General features: G+C 42.9%; 1 protein-coding gene across 2 annotated transcripts in view; it reads right to left on the bottom strand.

Annotated features, from left to right (window-relative positions):
• EPHA4 (EPH receptor A4) overlaps window positions 1–14,852 on the bottom strand; it is a 138,038-nt gene that overhangs the window by 60,368 nt on the left and 62,818 nt on the right. The gene's annotated exons all lie outside the window — the stretch shown is intronic.

Raw genomic sequence — 14,852 nt, 5'->3', positions numbered from 1 at the left:
CTGTAAAGCTCATTCACTCAACATCGAATGAGCCCCAAGTCTATGCTTCCTTTTGAGCGGCGGGAACACATCACAACTTATCCGCTCTCAATCTCATCGTCTGAAAAATGGGCATGCAAATGTGACTCTAATCCCCAGGGCTGCTGTGGGACTCGGGTAAATGAAGAGTCATATACCCCTTTTGAAAATAAATGATTCCTAAGTAGAGCATGTCATCAATATGGAATAAAATGAACTGAACCGTAGAGATATGCCTCTTCAATTCAACATGGGAGGTGAGGATGAAATTGTTTATGGGTAATTAGTAGGAACCGGTTTAGCCTGGTTGCAGAGATGTTGAAGGAAGAAGGCAACTGGCACGGAAAGATCTCAACTGGAGGCAGACATTGTACAAAGGCACCCAGCCCCACGTGCAGCCCTCCAGCTGACCAGGGCTGCGCAGGCTCTTTTCAAGCACGCTGGTATCCCGTTTTTCAAAAGCTGGCTCTACGCCGCGTTGCTTTCACAAAAGACCCACATTAGCACCCGTTTTCACTAATTGAAAGAAGTCCACAGATGACTCCTGCCCTTACAGTGAAAAGAGTGTTCGGTGGTTGTTTTGTATTCCGACCTCCTTCCCCGGGACCCACACTCAGCACTGCAGCACCACGCCGCCTTGGCTTTGAACTGTGTCTGTCAGCGACTGTGCTTTATCTCGATGTATTTTGTGCGTCCCCTGGCAAGATGTGCCCTGCGGTGACTACTTCTTCCCTTGGTGCCATTTCGGCTTAAGAAAGGTTTCACAGAAACTCTCTGGTTTCAGATACTGGGGGGAAACCTGTCGTCATTCCCACTGACATCGAATAGTTTCTGAAATACAGTTGGTGATGATGGCTATTTTGAACTGGAACAGCTGATCCCAACAGATAGTGGCTGATGAATAATAATAATGATAATAATAATAATAGATAAGATTATAGAACCATGTTGAAGCCTCCTACTTCTGTCTATAGCTTAGCCTTTATGTGTCCAGAAGTTATAACACAAACTAATTCAGGGAGAAAAATCAGGGTGGGAGATGAGGGAGGTAATTTTCCTGGTCTGAGCTGGTTCCAAAAGTTTAGAAGACACTTCCACACTCTAATCAAAAATATTTATCCATTCTTCGCAACCCTAAGAAAGCCTTCTATTTTTCTTCCTTTGTCATACTGCAGTTTTGTTAAGAGAAGAGCCAAAGCGAGTTTTAGTGGAAGTTTGAGATTTCTTGCGTGCCGTGTCTGTTCTACCGCTCATGCGTTTGGAATGAGTGCTTGGAAGAGAGTCCACTGGGGGCCCGCGTGAAGCCAGGAGAAACCTCCTCCCCTCGTCCACCACGGTGGAATGCACCGCTCGCTCCAAAGTGGCCACTGACGGCGAACTGCGGGAGGTGTCCTACATGAAAGGGTGCCTGTTTAATATTTATTACTTAGCTCATGGTGATGAAGAGCTGAAGAATTTTGGTGGTAGTACGGAATCAGGTTAACTCTCTCTTTCTCTTTGTACAGCTTAACTGCAGACTCTATTTTAACAAGATAAGTGGGTTCTCCCATCCCCTCTCGGAACTAATTATGTCCCCCCACCCCTCCCCGACTCTTCCTTCTGGGAACCTTACAGGGAAAACAATGTTGTAAAGTTTGTGTTAAAGGTAAGAATAACCCACAGAAATTCCCCAGAGAGAAAATATAAATGTCCTTGTTGAAGACTTCAAATGTGTATCTCGGGTCCTTAACACAGTGACTGGAAAAGAACAGGGTCAAATAAATGCTTTTGCAATAAATGAGCAGAGCTCTTCAAAATCACGGACTCCTACAGCCAGGTCGGGTAGTAAAGATCATTTGGTCAAATACCCTCATTTTAAAGATGAGGAGACTGAGATGCAGGAAGTGGATCTGATAATAGGGACAGTTTGTGCAATCCAATTAGTGACAGAATCTGAAGTCCATCAGAACTGACTCCCACTCCGGGGTAGTTTCTCCTCCACCATATGGCCCCAATTAAAGAAAAGAACAAGAGAAGCAGCCATTTCAGCTGAAGTTTGACGTGTAAAGGTAGGCAGAGGGAGTGCGTCTCTTCATTCCTGTTCAGATCCCGTCGATGCTGGCCACCGTGGAGAAATCCATCACTAGCTCGCCTCTGAAGCTGACCACAGTTTGGTTTACAAAAAGGGTCAGCCACTGCTTCTTATTTTGCCCCAACTTTCACGGTTAAACAAGAGTGGCTCTCAAATCCATTAACCTTCTGGCCAAGGTTCCCGGTCCACTTTCACATGGGAAAGTGTGGCACAATGAATCAAGCACCACAGAAGCAAGAAGTCAGTAATTAGTATGTGGGACGGGGCACGGCCGTGTCTAAACAAAGAAGAAATGGAGCAGAAAACTAGATGGTCGCAGGACTCAGAGATATAACACAGACACGAGAAAAACAGTGCTGCAGAATCGTAAACCGGAGGGCTGGCAGGGGTGGGAGCCAGCTTGGAACGACCTTCTTCCTTTGAGAAGAGGACCTGGGTGGGTGCTCAAGGGGAGAAAGAAAACTTAGACAAATTCGAGTTCCGTATTACGCCAGTGAAGGGTTGGGTGAACTGTACGGAACATGTTTTATGTTTTGCTGCCATGGGGAGTCGTAGTTATATGAGCATAGCTGCAGCTTGGAAATTAGACTCCAATGTAGGATTGAAGTAGGGGAGGAAATGCAGAAATGCCCACCCCGTATGATTATGACATTGGCCCACACGGGCCTGGGAAGGGATGCATGCTTTGTAAATTAAAATCGTAATGGTGGTTGTATTGTTTGTGGGACTGTGTTTTTCTTTCTTTTTTTTTAAACTTTTGCCAGTTAAAGGATAATAAACATATGAAGTGTGTTTCCACTTAAAGGAGGGGTCATCGCTTCCTCAGAAAAGAAAGAATTCTATTCTCCAGACAAAAGACAAAAGTAGGGATTTTATTATAGCCAGAAGCCGATCTGGGCCCAAGAGTCATACTTAGCAGCACTTTAAGACAACTGCTTGTAGAGATGGCTAAAAAGAGAAGAAAACAGGCATTCTTAGTTCTCTCGATAAATACAAAACATCCGGGGAGAAAAAAAAACCTTCTAGATTACCTTCTCTTTTGCTCACGTAAGTACTGTATCTGGATATTTAGGAATAATTACATTTCTGAAAGGTGACTGAGTTTCTCATCAGAAATATGCCCACCTGCAAATAAGTTTCCAATGACAAATATAAGACACATCACAAAGAAGAATGAAGGAAACGTTTGGTTTAACTTTCCAGGCTTCATATTGGCATCATGTCTACTGAGCAGACGCCAGCATCAGGTAGCTTTCGGGTCTGTGTGAGTTGAAGGGTTTTCTGCTTTCCAAAGCTCCGCAGCGCTGGCCCTGGATGCAGGACTGACAGCAACCCTGCTGATGGTGTTGTTCCACGCAGCTCAGGTCTTTCTTTCTAGCCCCTATTTTGTTTGGTCTTGCTAATCAGACACATCCCACACACCTGTTTCTGTCACCCGTCTACAGGCTCCTCCAGAGAACTGGTGTCTTCATTGCCCGGTGTCTACCATGATTCGGCGTTAAGAGCAAGTTCAATAAACATTTGATGCATCGATGACTGAGTAAATGACTACACGGAAAACTAACAAAGTCCCCTAGGCCAACGACCATGTCCAACTACCTATAGTGTTTTGTTTTGTTTTAACATGGGAATTAATGTAGGTTTCTCCGAGCTAAAGCAGTATTAGTCAGCTTTTTGTACAGATTCATGCGCATTAAGTCCTGTAAAGGCGCATCTCGATGTAACTAGTTTAATTCAATTTCTTCTAGAAAAACATTTTGGGCCCTGGCTGGCGTAGCTCAGTGGATGGAGCGCGAGCTGGGAACCAAAGTGTCCCAGGTTCGATTCCCAGCCAGGGTACATGCCTGGGTTGCAGGCCATAACCCCCAGCAACCGCACATTGATGTTTCTCTCTCTCTCTATCTCTCTCCCTTCCCTCTCTAAAAATAAATAAATAAAATTAAAAAAAAACATTTTGGAAAAATTAGGGAGGGATATATATACTGTTGGTGGTTACTTCTTTGGGAGTGGACTGTGGGGCCTTCCACCTGTTCAGTGAGTATTACTATTGAGAGTCCAGTATTTGAAGAGAAAGGAGCGGACATGATGCATTTTGTCCTTCCCTGCATGGTTGAAAGAAGGGAAGCTGGAGAGAAAGGAAGAACTGAAGGAAGCTAAATGCGGATTGTGTGAGCATCGGAAGGATGTGCAGGCAAGCACTCTACCCTATCTTGTTTCCAGAGCTCCCCAACCAACCAGCATGGCTGGGAATTTAAAATGTGAGCTCTCGCAATGAGTGTTATTAATTTGGGACTGGTTATTATGACGTTTCTTTCTCTATCTGGACTTTAGGTGACGATGTATGCTGGCATGGAGTTGTAAAAAACTTTATCTCGGAAGTCAGTAAATTTTAACACTTTCAAAGATAGGCTGGCATTTTCCTTATGAGCCTTTAGAGAGCTACAGCTCTTTTCATTTTACTTCTGTCATTAAAATCAAGACACTTTAAAATACAAATCAATCAAATACTGAAGTGTGTTTAAAGGAAAAATGCATGTCCTTCCTTTACATTTTTTATGTTATTTGTAAAACCCCTTTGGAATTCACGTACAAGCCGAAGATTCTCTCCCTGCATGCAGGAATGGGGATAGCATGTTAAGCTATTTTAAACTTCTCACGTTTAAAGGGCCCTTCACACTTTAAATATAATTTAGTGGCATAGATAATAGCTGTACTTCCAGAGCCAAAAGTGAAATGCAATAGTCCTTAACTTGCAAATCCTTTAGAGCAGCGTTCAACCTTCTCTGTAAAGGGTCAGGCAGTCAATATTTCACGTTTTATGGGCCACAGGACCTCTGTAGCTACTACTCAACTCTGCCACCGTGCTCCGAAAGCAGCCGTAGATAATACCAAACAAACAGGCATGGCTGTGTGCCAAGAAAATTTTATTTCCAAAAACAAGGGGGCAGTTGAATTTTGCCTGCAGGTCATACTTTGCCAACCCCTGCTTTAGAGAATTTGATGGGAACAATGCACCTTCCTCCCGGGAAGATACAGGAATCCGTAATTCTGCACGTGATTCTAGGGACTTGAAGTATACCCTGAACCTACCAGGGAAGCTCAGTCCAAGAAGCCCTGGCTTGTACACTTGTACAGTCCAGGTAACAACTCTGGCTTCTAAACCCCAAGTGACCCCTACTTTCTTTGACTCCAGGAAGGAATAAAAGATGTGTAACATTCTGGCCTATTTCTTGAGTTTCTCATTGCTTTAAAAGAAATAGGCATTGCATTTCTTGCCACTGTGGATACATTTAATGAGCATCCATTCGCTTCACTGGTGTGAAATACTTTCTGTATTGTGCAGCAGGTCCTGGCGAAGGGTGCCACAGTGGGTAATGATTGTTTTCTAGCGGGATGTCAACTTGCATTCAGCCGACGGTGTGAAGTCCCAAAGAAACTACAGCCGAATTACAGCAGAAGCCAAGGACTATCATGTCATAGCATGTCACGTCATGTCATAAAATATCATATTATATCATGTTACATCAGAAAAGGAGTCTTGATCTTCTTTAACCTATCGTGTGCTCTCCTCTGGGAAAAGTCCAGCATCCAGAAATGAGCCACCATCCACTATCTAAAGGAATTGAGTTCATGTGACATTTAAGAAGGGCAATACTCCAAATATAAAAGAAAACTCCAGTAATTCTACCATACTTTGTTCTTCCCTCCCACATATTAGACTGAGCTATAATTTCTGAGTAGTTTATAGAACACACATGCTGGCGTACATAGGATTTAGTAGCTCCATTTAGGATAACCTAACGTTTCCATACCCACATGAAATCTGTATGAAGGTTAAATTAAAAAAGAATCAGCCATCACTGAACCTAAAGTCAAAAATTGCTTCTGATGGGAAATAGGAGTTTGCTGTGAACCATCCCACAGGAAGTCTAGGTCAGGATAATGGCACCCTAAGTACCCCACCCCAAAACCACCAGTTAGGTAAAATGTACTTTTTCACTCTTAGAGAAAATAACTAGAACTTAGTGAATGGTAGAAACATGTTAAGGCAATTGCATTTAGCAGTAGGTCTGTCAAAGCGTTCAAATCTATATGGACACATGGGGTAATGTGACATATGAACCTGAAATTTCTTATAACAGCTAGAATTAAAGTACTAACAGATTTCAGGACCAAGGGAAGAATAAGTCAAGTTCAAAGCTCACATTGTTAGAAAAACTTCAAATATGCAACTCAAGGACTTTAGACTTGGTAGGTCTGCCTGGAATTCTCTCCCCTGGCTCTTCCCATGGCCGTCTTTTCAACCCTCTGGTCTCAGGCCAGAGCTCACCCTCCTCACCCTTGACTACTCTACTTTAAACTACCTTGTTCATATTTGCATTCCCATTACAACAGAAGCTCTACAAGAGTAGGAAATATTTTTCTCTTCTCATGTACAAGAGTATCCCCAGTCCTTCCAAGGATGCCAAACATACAGTAGATGCTCATTAAGCATCTGCTGAATAAATAAAAAATAAATGATGCTTCCCCCCCACAGGTGATGCATATCACCTTCATAGCACTTGTGTATATCACAACAGTTGATCCAATAAAAATGGTGGCTGCATGCTAAAAGGTTTAAAAAAGTCAAGACTGTAAGCAAGGCTAGGAGACAGTTGATAGGAAACCAACATAGCAGGGATCCCGCATAGAGTGGTTTCCAGAGCTATCAGCAACTTTTAATACTTAACTGATTTTCAATCACATTCCCCTAGAGCATGGGCAGAAACATAACTCGTAAATGACAAGTTTCTTTAAGCCCCACTGTCCCCTTACTAAAATGCCAGGGCTTCCCAGGCACATGTTCTGCGGAAGAGGAATCTGCGTCTTGAGGTGCATTTCATAAGGCGTCGTTAAGCACGGGCGACTTTTGGGTTGTCTGTCGTACTCCAGTGCTTTAGCTGTAAAACCCTCCGAACCTCTGGATGAGCCTTGGGTAATCTCTCCCCAGCTGAAGGGTAGGTTAGAAGGCAGACTAAGCGGGGTGTGTGGGTTTTGACTGAAATAAAGCCCATGCTGTCCCCGCTGACACTTGTGTATGTGGCCCCTGCTAATTGCCTCCTGTCAGCCCCTGCCGCCGCGGGTTAGTTTACATTAGGGCTGCTGCTCAGGGACAGCTCTTCTGAGATGTATGAGCGGCGCATAACCTTTTATCACAGCAGTTTGTGTTTTAACCATGTGCCAAAGCAGAACTGCCTGTTATTAAAACACAGAACCGTTTGGACCAATCAATCATTGATTGCTGCCATGAAAAACTCCAGGCTTCCTATGAAGGTAACTTCTTCCTGAAATTTTGCCGCCGTGTATTTTTCTAGGGTATCTATTTTCCCATTCTCCTCTGCAGGAAGCTCTTCTTTTCTTTACTGCGTTAATTGGTAAAGTAATTTTGGCTTCTTATTTCTAAGATGACTAGTTTCCAGCGGAAGTACTTTAGAAAGTAAACTTCCCGTTATCCCTGAGGAAGCTACAATATGAAAAGTGAAGTAATCTAAAGTTGTGTGTATATAATATATATTATAAATAAATATATATATTTGTATGTATAAATACATATATAAATCATGAGTGTTTTTAGAATTAGCTAGCTTGTGAACTAATTTGCATTCCTTGTGAAGCACTTTTTCATCTTTTATTTTATTTTCTTTTATCCCCATAATAACATATGACACAATTATTTATTAGCCACAGCCACTGGAAACTAAGTCAAGCAACTTGCCCAAACTAAGACAGGCACTAGTGCAAAGTGGCAATCACAAACTCCAACTCCAGGGCTACAACCACCCATCACGCAGATAGAGACAAGGCAAGAGAAAAGGAATCGCAGCTATGAATTCTTGGTCGGACAGACTGGATCATTCCCAATATTCTCAGGTCACCTCAAGTCACATTTCTCCCCACTTCTTCGAGCTCGTGGCTGGCAATTTTTGGCATGACTCTCTGGATGGTGCTGTTGTGGTCTTAGCTGAGCTGTCCTCTCCACTGCGTCCTACCTTCCACACAGGAGTGTAACTGGGAGTTTCTATTAAAGTTCTTTCTCTGGGTGGAAGGTCACAGGAGGCTGGTGGGGGCAATGGTACCTATGCAACAGGAGCCTTCTCTCAGTTCATCTTCTGCTGAGCTGTAAACAGTGCGTGGAATAAGAGGTGAGTATGAAAAGAAAATCAAAATGCTGATAGCAAAGGAAGTAGCTAGCTCTCACCCCAGGGGATCTCAGGAAAATGTATAATTGACCCTGTTTCATAGAAGCATGCTGTGCAAAACCACGGTATGACTTCCATGAATAGTGTCAAGCATGTTATCTAGAAATGACAAGGCTTGGTTGATAACAAGCCATTCTTAATTATTCATAGAAAAACAGTAATAACTTGGCTAAATGGCATTGGCAGGCTATTTCAGCCGCCTTTCACTTGGACATAAATTAGCGTTCCTCAAACTTACGTACTTTCCAGCTGAATCCACATCGTACTGTTAATCCCTATGAAATGAGAAGTGCGTTGGGTGGCTAAGGAGGATGCTAAAATAGCATTGTTTTTAAACAAATAATTCACTGAGCTGATACCTGATCATTACTAAATATTCCAAAGCTTTTCAAAAACTTGCAAACAACCAAATGGCAAGGGATCAGCCTTGGATCAATCCACTTCCTCTCACTTAGCACACCTGGCGATCTTTTCATCGGTGTTCAAATTGCCATTGGACAACAATCATGTACTTGGGTTGTCCAGGTGTGCTTTCCCATTAGTATTCAAAATGCTGAAAAGTAGCTCAGACAGCAGAGACGAGGGTGTGGCTCACTCACTAGCTGATGTCACACCCTGAACTACTGAGCTCTCACTAAAAGAGCAGTCTGGAAATGGAATAGGTCAATGAAGGCTGCATCTAAACCATAAAAACACCTTTGGTTGCTTTGATCAGTTTGTGGGGTCCAGGGGACAGGCGCATTCATCTGCTGATCAACTGGCTAACAGGCAGCGGGACCACATGTTCTGAACTAAAACCCATGCCTCGTAATCTGGCAACGAGAGAGTCGACGTCTCAGTCAGAGTTTTGGACCTCTAACATATATAATCGAGTATGAAACCATACTCTGATGTTGCAAATTTGATAAACATGAAATAATAAATTCTCCTGAAAATCTTAGACTCAAAAGTTTTCATAAAAATGTGTTCGCAAGAATGATTGATTCCGTGGATTATAAAACCTGAAATGGTTAGAGATCAACTGATAGATCTTCTGAAGCACTTTTCATTAACAAAACTTTGGGAATGGTTGGCCTTTTTTTCCCAGTCTTCTACTATGTAGTCTTTCACTAGAGCTAACTGCACTGTCATTAATCAATGTCAGAGAATGTTCTTCCCCCTTTCATTATTAGTTACTAGTAGCTTTAAAGCAAAAAGAACTATATTTGGGGGGAGGAAAACATTGAGTTTACTTGAAACTGAAGACTACCTTTTATCCTATGGCTTTAAACATCAAAGCCTCATGCTAGACATCCCTTCCAAAAACACTGAGCCAGACTGTTAAGCAAGGAAATCTTAGGGGTAGAGAATTGAAAAGAACATCATACCTTCAAGGACTTCCATGAAAGTGGTTGTGAGATTTCAAAAATTAAAGCATTAAAAAAAATCTCTCTCTAGCCCTGGCTGTTGTGGCTCAGTGGATTGAGTGCTGGCCTGGGAAAGGCAAAGGGGTCACCAGTTGGATTCTCAGTCTCGGCACATGCCTGGGTTGGGGTGTCCAGGTGAGGGCGCACGAGAAGCAACCACACATTGCTGTTTCTCTCCCTCTCTTTTTCCCTCCCTTCCCCTCTCTAGAAATAAATAAATAAAATCTCTAAAAAAAAATCTCTTTCTTCTCCTGACCTTGGAAACAAGTAAGGACGATGTTATTTTAATTTGCATTCAAATTTTAACAACACAGTCATACAGCACCACTGGGACCCACATTGGGTTTCCACTGAAGATTGCTCATCATTTCATTATGGTTCATTATGTTGATAACTGTCAGAAAGCATTTGAAGCGAAGGCTTTGAGTAATAGAACTGAAATGGTAATTCTAAAACAATACACTTTCTGAAGGAAATACAGTGGCACACTAAATTCAATTAGAAAAGGCAAATGTAGAGCCAAAGTAAGTGATGTTTGCTGTTTGGAGCTGGGCTATTCCAATTTCTTAATAACCTAAACCTGCAAAAAGCTTTTTCAAATCAGGACCTTTCGACATAGATCTTGGTAAATTTGCCCTCATTAGCTCTAAGCAACGCCAGTATAAATTGTCTTAAAAGCTGCAATTTTGGAATATTTTAGGCCACGTCTAAGTATCAATCACTCACTCTTTGTTTGGCACAGCTGACTGAATTATTCAACGCCGTTTACTTGGAGACAGATTTGTGAAGGTCCTTCAAGTTGGCAATCTAAAATAATAATCTCTTATTTACGCAGTGCTCCCAATCATGAGGCTCAAATAAGTTTCATCAAACATGTTAAGTAAAGAGGACCCAAAAGCACAAAGACAGATTTCCAATTGAAAAATACGTAAAACCACTCTGGTAATGGTGCTCAGAAGTAAAGTTGCCAAAATAACAAATTAGCTATTTCTCTCTAGATATCCAAAACCAATTTACTTCTTCTGTAAGGCGTTTTTTCCTAGTACATTTTGAAACACAATAAAGGGTTGAAAAGTTACCTTAAACACAATATTGGTTCAGTCTCCCAGTGCAGGAAAAGAAGACCTTTCTCGCTATAATGACTGAACAAGGGACTAAATGACAAAGGCGCTCAGAGTCCTTCTGCACGGGCCTGCAGTTGATTTCCCCAACACTGTCACTGCCAGGCCACATTCCTGATGGCAGGGCACAGGGGAAAGGGAAGGGGAATCAGATCTGAGCTCATTCGCCTTAGCTCTGCAGGGTTGGTTATCGGCAGAGTTAGAGGATATTAACTTCCTTAACTAAAGTCGTATTGAAATTTCTTCTAAAACACGATTTATGTCATCAAAAGGTCTTCATCAACTCAAATGGCACCCTTGTGGATATCGAGATCTGGTTGTCTGCTTTGCTGTCAATGTCACCAAAAAATCCCATCACCTTTCTTGACTAGTCCACGTGACAATATCTATATCCACTCTCTGGCAGTCACCGGGCCGCAGTGAGTGCACTGGGTTAAGTAACTGCAAACCAGATGGATTTTCTTCATCTGGGGGACAAATGAAGCATTCAACTTCCATTAAAGAATAATGTTCAGAATCCTGCAAAGATCTTCCTAGAGCCGCCATGGAGCCGAAGAGGATCCCTGTAATTTACAAGCGTGGACGAGAGGGTTCTCAGTCTCCTGCCACCCACCCATCACAGAGGATCTAAGTCTTTGCTATGGAAAAGTGGTCCACAGACAAACAGCATCAGCAGCATCTGGGAACTTGTTAGAACCGCAGAATGTCAGGTCTGACTTCTACCAAGCACTAGGTACTTTCCATGCACAACTGTATTTAAGAGGCCTTGTTTCAACTCTGTATTCTAACAAATAAGGATTATGTCCTTGAAAAATATTCAGATGATGCCCCCATTGAAATGCTGTCTACCTCAGAGGTAGACACCGGTGTCAACCTAACTAGAGGCTCCGTCCAAGTTCTTCCCAAAGTTCAGATTTATTTTCCATTAAATTCTCTCCATTTCTCTAGCAATGTAGGTAGTGTGAAGAACTTCTTAGGTGTTTCCTTCTACACTAGCCAATGCTGCTTGCATTCACCTGGTCTAGTTGTTCTCCAAGAGAACAAAAACCTGATTTTACAAGCCAGTGGAGCAGAGTCCGTCTCTGGCTAGAAGAATGAGCCTCAGCCAGTGTGTTTTATTTCTTCATTAGCGCACCGTCACAGTGAGCGATCACTAAATGCAGGGCTGCATGAGAATGCCGGGGGTAAGGGCAGCATAATGAACAAAGAAGGTGCCTGATTACCATGGCTGTCAGCACAAGGGAATTGGATTTGTCACCTGGCTTAACCAACTGGGAAGAACTGATTAGAGGCTGGAATCGGTTTGAAAGGATCCCCGATGTTTACGTTCCTTCCCACCCCCGCATCACGTCAGGAGAATCTGATAAAGCCAAGAGAATCTGATAAAGCTGGAGGCAGGGTGAGGGGGGCTTCAGCCTGTGGTTGCACAAGAAAACTGTTTGACAAACCCCCACTGTCTTCTGAATTGAAATGTCCGTGGCAGCACTCACTGTCCCACAGACCTTTCTGAGCTGATAGAAATGTTCTACAGCAGTCCTGTCCAGCAGCGTGGCCACTGGCCACATGGCTATTGGAGCTCTTGAAGGGTGGCTAACACACATTAAAAGCTGAATTCTAAAGTGAATGCTACTGACTTTAAATTTAAGTAGCCATGTGCACCGAGTGGCTACTATATAGGACAGTGCAGGTCTACTGTATTCATCAAGAAGAGAACGGATTCTAATTCTGCTGCTTAAATGACTAGTATACACACCTGTTAGCAAAACATGGTCGCCTCCCAGTTTATCTGTATCTCAGAGGAGGTCTTAAGAGTCTTATGTAGTTAATGCTCATTAAATTTACATTTTAAAAAAATCTTGCCCTGGCTGATGTAGCTCAGTGGACTGAGCGAGGGCTGCGAACCAAAGTGTCGCAGGTTCGATCCCCAGTCAGGGCACATGCCTGGGTTGCAGGCCACGCCCCCAGCGGCCGCACATTGATGTTTCTTTCTCTCTTTATCTCCCTCCCTTCCCTCTCTATAAATAAATAAAAAAAATCTTTTAAAAAATCTTAAAATTTAACTCAGTAGAGAAATGGGTTCAACCTTGTCTGTATAGTAGACGAATGGGGCAACTTTTGAGAATGCCGGTGCCTGGGTCCTGCCTCCAGAGAGCTGGAGCACAGGGCAGCCTCTGGGTGATTTAATGTTCAGTCGGTGAGAAAACCACTACAGAGGCCGAGATGGGCACTGGCAATCGGCTGTGGAGGAGGTTCGGGGGAGGGCAGGACCAGCGAGGAAGAAAGAAGAGGACACACATTTGTTAGATCCCTACCAGGTGCCAGGCAATTTCAAATATTTTATTTAATGTTTAAAACCACCTCCCAAGTAGAGAGTAAGAATCCCATTTTGCAGATGAGTGAACTGGGGCTTGGGGAGCTTAAACAAACTCATGAGTTGATGGCGGTAAGATGAACCCTGTGTTTCTTCTTAACTTGGTTCAGGGAGATGCAATGAGCATTACAATAACGTGAAGAGTTTCAGTTACTGAAGGGTGGGAGGGGGCACCAGGGAATGGACCAGCAGGAAAGGATCACATGCTGCTTTGGCGTATTTATGGACCTTTTATCAATGGCACAAAAAGCCACCAGTCTTCCTCTCTTACTTTACCGAAAACACCCTCTGAAAAAATGCAAGAGTTACTTTAGTTTTGAAACTTTCTGATTGGCTCATATGCTAAAAATCCACATTTGCTTTCTCTCATCTGCATCTTCAAGATAAAGCTAACAATTTATTCCTACAAAAACATAAAACTCCAAGGGCTCAGCTACCACACTGAATGTTTTTCAGCAAACATTCCAGTAACTCAGGCACATGGCAATATTTGGGGTCTCCCTGAATTTCCACATAGCAAGCTATAGCAATGAAGCAATTGGTCCATGGTCCCATAGAATGCTAGACAACAGATCACTCTCATGAGACTAAAAATACCTGGGAGAAAGAGCCAGGCTGTCTTGCCATCAAAGATGAATTTTGTGAGGTTCCTGACAATCAAGCTCCACCCTAGAGAAGGCACACCTGTATGGAAGGACCACTTGATGCAGACAAGGGCAATTATCACACCGTCAGCCCACGATATTTCCCTCCGAGATTGCCATCATGCCCTCAAATCCCACAACTGGAAGACTTCTGGTAGAAGGTATGCATAGAGGAAGAAGAGTCAGTTATTAAACCAAGCATGCACAAAGAAACATAAGGTAAGAATACTTAGATTGAAACAAAGAAAAGGCTAGGACTTGAGCATGTCAAATGTGCATGCTCACCCAGAGAAAGTACTCAGTCTGTGGCAGGAACAGAATAAGAAGACGGCAAAGATATCTTCATTCCCAATGTATTCTCTCCTTGTGGACATTTGAGCTTGACCTCAGGCAGCTGGTAAAAGAACCCCCCAGTGAAAGAGAGAGATGGGAGTCTTCTCATTGTCCAGTCCAACCGCCACGCTGGGGTGGAGTTTTAGGCATGTTCCTTAACATCCCTGAGCTGGCAGTTACTTCCTCCAAAAAATGAAAATAATCCCTAGCTTATAGATTTATTATGAACCCTGTGATGACGTTTATTGAAAGTGCCTAGCCCCTGGCTGGTGTGGCTCAGTGGATTGAGTGCCGGCCTGTGAACCAAAGGGTTGCTGGTTTGATTCCCAGTCCGAGCACGTGCCTGGGCTGCAGGCCACACCTCCAGTAGGGGGCATGTGAAAGACAACCACACACTGATGTTTCTTCATCTCTCTTTTTCTCTCCCCTCCCCTCTCTCTAAAAATAAATAATAAAATCTTTTTTTTAAATGTTTAAAAAAAGAAAAAGAAAGTGCCCAGCACATTACTTAGGAATAATTATAAAAGGTGGTTGTTGTTATTGCTCTTATTTTCTCTGGTTATGAAAGAAACTCCTGCGTATGGCAATTTCAGTACAAATCTAGGATGGTCCTGAAATTGCTCTTTTTGCCTTTAAAAGGCAGTGCCTG

The sequence above is a fragment of the Phyllostomus discolor genome, chromosome 4 (genome assembly GCF_004126475.2).
Source record: "Phyllostomus discolor isolate MPI-MPIP mPhyDis1 chromosome 4, mPhyDis1.pri.v3, whole genome shotgun sequence".
Classification (NCBI taxonomy): domain Eukaryota; kingdom Metazoa; phylum Chordata; class Mammalia; order Chiroptera; family Phyllostomidae; genus Phyllostomus; species Phyllostomus discolor.
This window is presented reverse-complemented; position numbering and strand designations above follow the sequence as displayed.